Raw genomic sequence first — 7,366 nt, forward strand, 5'->3', positions numbered from 1 at the left:
TAAGAATAAGATGGCTATTTCATTAAACTTATTAAACACACACACACATAAACACACGCAAATCCCTATATCTTTTGGAAAAAGTTAAAGATTTGAGCCAGGTGCCATGGCTCATACCTGTAATTACATCACTTTAGGAGGGCAAGGCAGAAGGACTACTTGAGCCCATGAATTTGAGATCAGCGTAGCCATCATAGCAAGACCTATCTCTACCGAAAATTTTTTTTTAAAAAATTAGGCATAGTGGCACACACCTGGAGTCCCCGGTTGGAGGATGAGGCAGAAGGTTCACCTGAGCCTAGGAGGTTGAGGCTGTGGTATGCCCTGATTGTGCCACTCCAGCCTGGGTGACAGAGTGAGACTACGACATAAAACACAACTAAACTAAACCCAAACATTTGCTCAATTAATCATCACAATGATTATACAAAATAGGAAGTATGACAGCTTTTTTTCACAAATGATAAAACTTTCTCAGAGATTGACCTACCTAACTTAGAGGCAGAAGCAGGTTCTTCTTACTCCACAGTCCATACGCTCGCCACCTAGGTAGAATTATTTGCAGATGAGAAAAATGCTCAACCAGAAAACAAAAAGGAATCAACAATTCACAAGACACTTTTAGGGTAGAAAGTGGGGGACCAGGAGGCACTGTGTCTTGCAGAACAAAGGCAGCAAATTTCTTACCCACCCAACTTTTATTAGCACAAAATGATGTAGTTATGCAAACCTTCACAAAGTACAGACAGTGGAAATAAAACTCTCTGTTTTCATCTTAGAAAGATTTTGTGATAAAGCATGACTGCTTACAAGATACAGCGCAGCTGCTTGCAAGATAATGTATAACTTCTTATCTGTTCTAACACAACAGACACTGTACTTTACAACTTGCCTCAGCATACATGCCTATCTGGTTTTGCCATTATAGGCATTCTTGGCCGGTTGTGACTTTTGCACATATGCCAAGTATGTTTTCAGCAGAGTTCAAGCAGGGTAGTGGTCTCCAACAAGAGGGAACAAAAAGAGGAAGTGGGATCCTATTTTTTAAAAAACAGATGCCATTTACAATTAAACAAAAGTATAAACTATGTAGAAATAAGCATAACCAGAAAAGTCGAAGACAGGAATTAAAAAACACTCCAGCAAGTCAAAGAAGCAAAAAACTTGATTAATGAAAGTATTATACCTATATCTACATCACTTCTGCCCAAATTAAAGCACCCACTTAGTGGAACATAATCGCAGAAGTTTCAGAAAAAAAGAAAAAACATCAAAGAATGTGTACTATTTAAATATGTAGTTGGTAAGATGTTAGAATAAGTATAGAATTATACCAATACCTATACACCTGATCTCAACATGAAACATGAAATATACTGAGTATTTAGGATGATGGGGATTGCATTACTTGGGTCAGAATGAACTCGGAAGCAAATATTCAATAGAACATGTAAGGCGAGTGCAGAGAAAAAGAGAACAAGTCGGGTACCAGTCAGGCAAAGAAATGGTAATTTATTAAAGGGAAACAAGAGAAAGACAGGTCCTAAAGAACACCTTGTTCTTTTTGTGGGTCCCACTTATACCCCATCACTGAAGTCTGGTGGTCACGTAGTACACGTCATTCTACGGAAGCAGGTGGACCACGGTGGTCACGCAGCCTTCAGACGTGACCTTGAGGAAGCAGGTGCCAGCTGTGAAAACAGGAGGACGCTTAAGCAATGCGAGGTTAGCACAGTGAGTCATTTCAACAAGGCCTCCTCCACACTCCACATAAACCCTATCAGAAAATACAGCCAGAAGCGGCGGCTCATGCCTGTAATCTCAGCACTCTGGGAGGTGGAGGCCAGAGGAGTGCCTGCGCCCTCGGGCTCGATACCAGCCTGGGCAACGTGGAGAGACCTCTCTCTACAATAAATTACAAATACTAAACGCTCGTTGTGGCACTTGCCTGTGGCTCCAGCTACTTGGAAGGCTGAAGCGGAAGGATCGCCAGAGCCCAGCAGGTCGAGGCTGCGGTGACCGTGAGTGTGCGGCAGCGCTCCAGCCTGGGCGACAGAGTGAGACTCTGACACAATTAAATAAAAAAAAAAACCTTCCCCCGCAAGGCCTCCCAGTCCCCCAAGTGGACCCCCACTCGCTAGCGAAAAACAATGACAACAGGAAAACCGCGCTCTGCCTGATTTCAAAATACTCTCCGAACCCACCACAGACCTGACTGGATAACCCCGGTCTCCATCCTGCTGGAGCCGAATCACAGAAAACCCATGTTTCTCAACGTTTGCCTTTGTGTGGCACCGTGATCCACTACACGCTGGCCGGGGTCGACTCTGTGCAGCCCTGGGGATGGCGTCCGACAAGGGCCAGAAAGCCTTCGCTCCAAAGTCGCGGACTTCCAAGCAAGGATGTGCCTTTATGACGCAATATACCTGCGCCCCGGAGTAAGGACGCTCGCCGGGAACCGCTGTTTTGGAGCCTGCCGCTTCGAACGGAAAGGCTCTAACCATGAGAAGCGGTTGAAAACGATTTTATCACCCTTTTTTTCCCCTTCTTTTTAAAAAGCCAGTTGAAATACGGGATCATGACTTGTAACATGCGCTATGGGCACTATCCAAACTGTTCGGCCTGAGAATCTGCAGGCTGGGTAGAGATGGTTAAGGACCATGACCATAAGGAAGATGGGTAGGAGTCATGTGGGCGCGGGGATCTTAGAGGACTTTGGAGGGGAAGGGACCTCAAGCAATACGTGGAGGGGCTATAACCCTGAGATCTCCTCTGGCTGGAGGACGCTTTATGGAAGAACACAGCGTTTGCCTAAGATTCAGGGAAACCTCCGAGGAAGGAGTCAGTCCCGAGAGTGACAATTTACAAATATTTGTTTCTGAGTATACGGTTGATCTTTCAATCATCTTCCTAGGATCTTTCATAAAGCAAACATTTTACATTTTTATGAGTTCTAATGTATTTTTAAATTTAAGGTGGGATAGTTTGGGCTCCAGTCCTCCTACTGTAGTTGGTAAGATGTTAGAATGGGTATAGAATTATACCAATACCTATACACCAGATCCCAATATGAAACATGAAATATACTGAGTATTTGGGATGATGGGGATTGCATTATTTGGGTCAGAATGAACTCGGAAGCAAATGTTCAATAGAACATGTAAGGCGAGTCAAGGAACTCTTCTAGTGCTGCCTAACAGATTTTTCTACCGTGTTTTCTTGTAAAAAGTTTTGCCACTTTGTTTTCCATTTAATAAATCTTTCATCATCTTCGGGTTTATTTTTTGTATCCAGTGTAAGGTTAAAAATATACTTTTAATTAACAAAAATGTCAAATTGAGGAGTCAAGGAAATCTGAGAAGAGAGGCCTTTTGGTTTGGATGAGTTTACTACTTTTATACTGATGACTCCAAACATAAGCACTCTGCTAGTACCTGAAAAAGATGACATGGTCTACTCTCCAGTGACTCACATGACATTTTGTCTTTAAACAAAGGATTGGTGAGCTAGCAATCCCCAAGGATGGCAGGTTTATTTTTTGTTTTTTATTTTTTTAGTGTTAGGTTAGTGACCGGTGTCATGAGCAAGATGTGAGGAACTGCACAAAAAATAAATGAAAAGAAATTTATTTAGAAGGTAGATCTAGAAAAAGAGTGGATCTCCTTTTTAAGATTGGAGAAGGGGCCAGATGCTAAAGGAGCATTTGTTGCTGGAAACTAGGAGCTGGGGGTTTATGAGGCTTTCTTTCTTTAGGCTGAAAATGAAGGTTGCTTGGTGGGCAAGAGGCAGCCTCCCATGTAAAATGAAACCGTGGGAGGAGAGTTGTCTTTGGCACTGTGATTAGCTATTCAGTAAGGCAGCAGTCAGAGTTTCAGAGGGTCGACCTGGTAGACAAGGAGATTAGTCCAAGATCTGTAAAACAGAGAATAAAGACACAAACGTTAATTTTCAAAGTCCTTGGATTTAGAGAAAAGCATTCAGCAGGGAGTATGTTGTTCATGGGTAAGATGGCAGAAAGGTTGGGGTAAAAAAGCATTCTTGGAGAAACTGTAGAAGGACTAGAGCCCAAACTATAGCCAGTGCCAAGCCGCCCACACACAATGACTGAGGTAACTCCATTGTCTTTTTGTCCTTTCCTTCAGTGTTATAAACATATAGATTGACATAGTGGATGTGGTTCATCCAATTATTTTGAGGACATTTTTTAATAAAAGTAAATCATAGTACATCAGTTGCTTTGCTAGTTAATGTACCTTTTAAATGGTGTTATGGTATCCAGATTATAGTCTCTGTATATAATTTCCATTATAAGGAACCAGGACTCCCTGGATGATAGCAGATATCACATCTGGGGCAGGAAAGCTAAATTAACCTAGAATCTTTGTTTTATAAATCAAAAAAGCTATAAGAGTTAACAATGAAAATGGGACTTCTGGTAGAAATGTACGTATTAAAAACAATAACTCCTGACAACTTGAAAGAAAAGAGAAGAGCTATGGAGAAAGCTTCAATCATTTTAGAGAAAAAAAACATAGATAATTCTGAACAGAATGTTGGTAGAAATATGGTCAATAATAGCCATTCTGGGGAGGTCACAGCTGAAATTGAGGAACAGTTTATTGGAAACTGGAGGAAAGCAATCCCTGTTATAAACTGGAAAAGACCTTTGCTGGATCATTTTCTAGTGGTTTCTGGGAGGCAGAGCCAATGAGCAATAAAAATGGATATTTAGCAGAGATTACTAAGTCTACTTCTAGGTCTTCTCTACTTTTGTTATAATAATGTCTGAGGTATTTATACAGATATAGCAAGAGGTAGTATCACTCACACACAGTTGGGCTAATGGAAAAGTGTAAAAAGTCGTCCTAAGGGAGTTGAGGGATGTCTGCTGGACTGCCAAGGTACTGGCCATATAGGCGATATCTGCCGTGGCCACGGGCAGGTTTTTTAACATTTTTCACAAGCACTGATTCCTATGTATGCTACCAAAGAATTCAGAAAGAACATAAGCCTGCCACCTCCTGGCAGGTCCCTAGTAAGTCTGGTGACATTCATCTTTACGCTTCTGACCAATGCGTGCCTCATTCCCGTGGTGATATCCAAGGGCGACCCTCACATTCAGTATCCTTCTGCCCACCAACTGCCCAGGTATGACACTGTTCATCTGGTACTTGGAAAAAATCCCAACACTACCCACAGAGAGGTAACCCTCAGGTGCACACAGTACTTTCTCTGCATTTTATTGCTCAATGGTCCCTTCATAGGTATAGAGGCATTGTCACAGCCTGTCACATGAACAGTTTCTCCCATATAATATCGTTCAAGAATCCTTCGATGGCTGGTGCTCATTTTTATCAGTGCCACTGGGACACTCCTCATGTAATCAAGTGTGGTATGTTAAAGTAGCATCCCACCAAGGTTTTGTTAGTTGTGATGACACTTTTGTTTCAGTGTCAAGTTAAGTCAAACACAGATGGTGGGTGCCAAATCCTCACTTGATAAGCCAAGATTTGGGTTCTGTTGGTATATGAGGGGGTACTCCCCAAAACCTGAAATTTATTTAAAATGTGTTTCTTACGTGTTTAAACTTCAGTCATCTCTAAAGTATTCTCCATTTGATGCCATACACCTATCGAGACACTTTTTCCATTGCTCAAAACAGCTTTTGAATTCGTCAATTTTGATGCCTTGTAAGGTGTCTGTTTTTTGGTTTCCCCTCTTCCACATTGGCAAAATGTTCCCCTTTGAGGACATTTTTCATCTGGGAAAACAAAACAAGATCACTCCTGCAAGACTGGGTGATTGGGGAGGGCAGAGTACAGGGGTCATGCCAGTTTTGGTCAAAAACTCCTGAATGCTCAGAACCATGTGGATAGGTGCGTTGTCATGGTGGAAGACCCAATTACCTGTTTGCCACAACTCAGGACATTTCTTCCATAAATCAGGACACAACCTTCTCAAGACTTTCAGCTAAAAACCAATGCGTTCCAAGAACACTTACCTACTGGGAGAAGCCTGTACTGCAAGGAGCCTGCCCTCCAAAAGACAACTCTGGGTTATTTTTTTCTAGGGGAGTTGCCTCTCATACACTGTGGCATTAAAAATGATGTGTACTTTATCACTGATAGGATGAGAGGGTCACTGTAGTTGGAAACAGGAGGTCCAGGATGGCTGAACCAGCCTTCATCAGATTATTCACAGAAGTGACAGCTGGGGACAGCCTTAGGAAGGCATTATGCTTCCAAGTCTCTGCTGCCATGTCCTTTTGGAAAAACTAGATTGACAGGAGATTGTCCTTCTCCAACTCTCTCAGGGCCTCAAGTGTTTCCTGTGCATTAGATAGGGGTTGGGCTGAGATGATGTAGGGACCTTGTCTGTTTGTGCCAGTTCATTTGTTGACCCAAACCTTTCAGCCTCAGTTTTACAGTACAGAAGAAAAGTCACATGCTGTACAAACGTGACATGTCTGACCACATTGTACACATGACTGGAAGGATTCAAATGCCTCTGTCACCACTAGAGTAGTCCTAGCAGCCTGGTCCTCTCCCCTACCCCTTCTTTAAAGGACTCATTTTCTGAAATATTTTACCACATTTAGAGTCAAAGAAATGCAACAGCAAATCCTCATATAATCTTAGGTAGGTGTTGAAGATAATTGGAACAAAAAAGCAAAAGAACCCACATATGGGAGAAGTGAACATAATGTGATAACCTTAATCAGTGATGTGGGATGGAGACTATCTTCTTCAATTATGGAATCATCCACACAATGAATGGTAATACGGTTCAAAGTATCCTGTCCAAAAATACATACCTGGTATAATATATGGTGTATAAGTTTAGAAATGGAAGAGGAAGCTCTTAAACATTTTCACAAGGCTTCTTTGATGCAAAAGTACTTTACTATTTTGCTAAAGGCAGTTTGCAGTTAGCACATTCACACTCTTTTCTTACCTGCTAACAGATGAGGCAGAATGTTCCACTGGAATCCCTGCCACACTAACTGCTGTCAGAACTTTCTCTCCAGTATGTACTGACACCTCTTGAGGACAAGGACATTCCCACAACCACTATATTTTTAGTCACTATGAGTTCACTGTGAACCCATTGTGGTCACTGATAATAAGGTCCTTCTTCTGAAAAAGATTTTCCTAATTTCTGCATTCAAAGGATTTCAGAATTCATATTTAACCAAATAATTAGCTAGACACTTCTCCTCAAGTCTTTTCCACATTAAATGTATAGTTTTTAACTATGTGTAACATGAAAGATACTACTGAAGGCATGATCACATTCACTGCATTTATAAGATTTCTGTCTTGTGCAAATCCTCTGTTATCTTTTGAGGGTGCACATCTGGAACCTC

The 7,366-nt window shown here is 41.7% G+C and overlaps 1 long non-coding RNA gene across 1 annotated transcript; it reads right to left on the reverse strand.

The window, feature by feature from the left end:
* Positions 1 to 1,486: 1,486 nt before the first annotated feature.
* Positions 1,487 to 2,368, reverse strand: LOC103253298. The gene is made up of 2 exons (XR_503859.1): positions 2,212 to 2,368; positions 1,487 to 1,691 (listed from the first exon to the last, which is right to left on the reverse strand). It is a non-coding gene; the product is annotated as an uncharacterized LOC103253298 (long non-coding RNA).
* Between the last annotated feature and the right edge of the window lie 4,998 nt (positions 2,369 to 7,366).

This window comes from Carlito syrichta, unplaced genomic scaffold, assembly GCF_000164805.1.
Source record: "Carlito syrichta isolate Samal-C Ts95f unplaced genomic scaffold, Tarsius_syrichta-2.0.1 Scaffold218642, whole genome shotgun sequence".
Classification (NCBI taxonomy): Eukaryota; Metazoa; Chordata; class Mammalia; order Primates; family Tarsiidae; genus Carlito; species Carlito syrichta.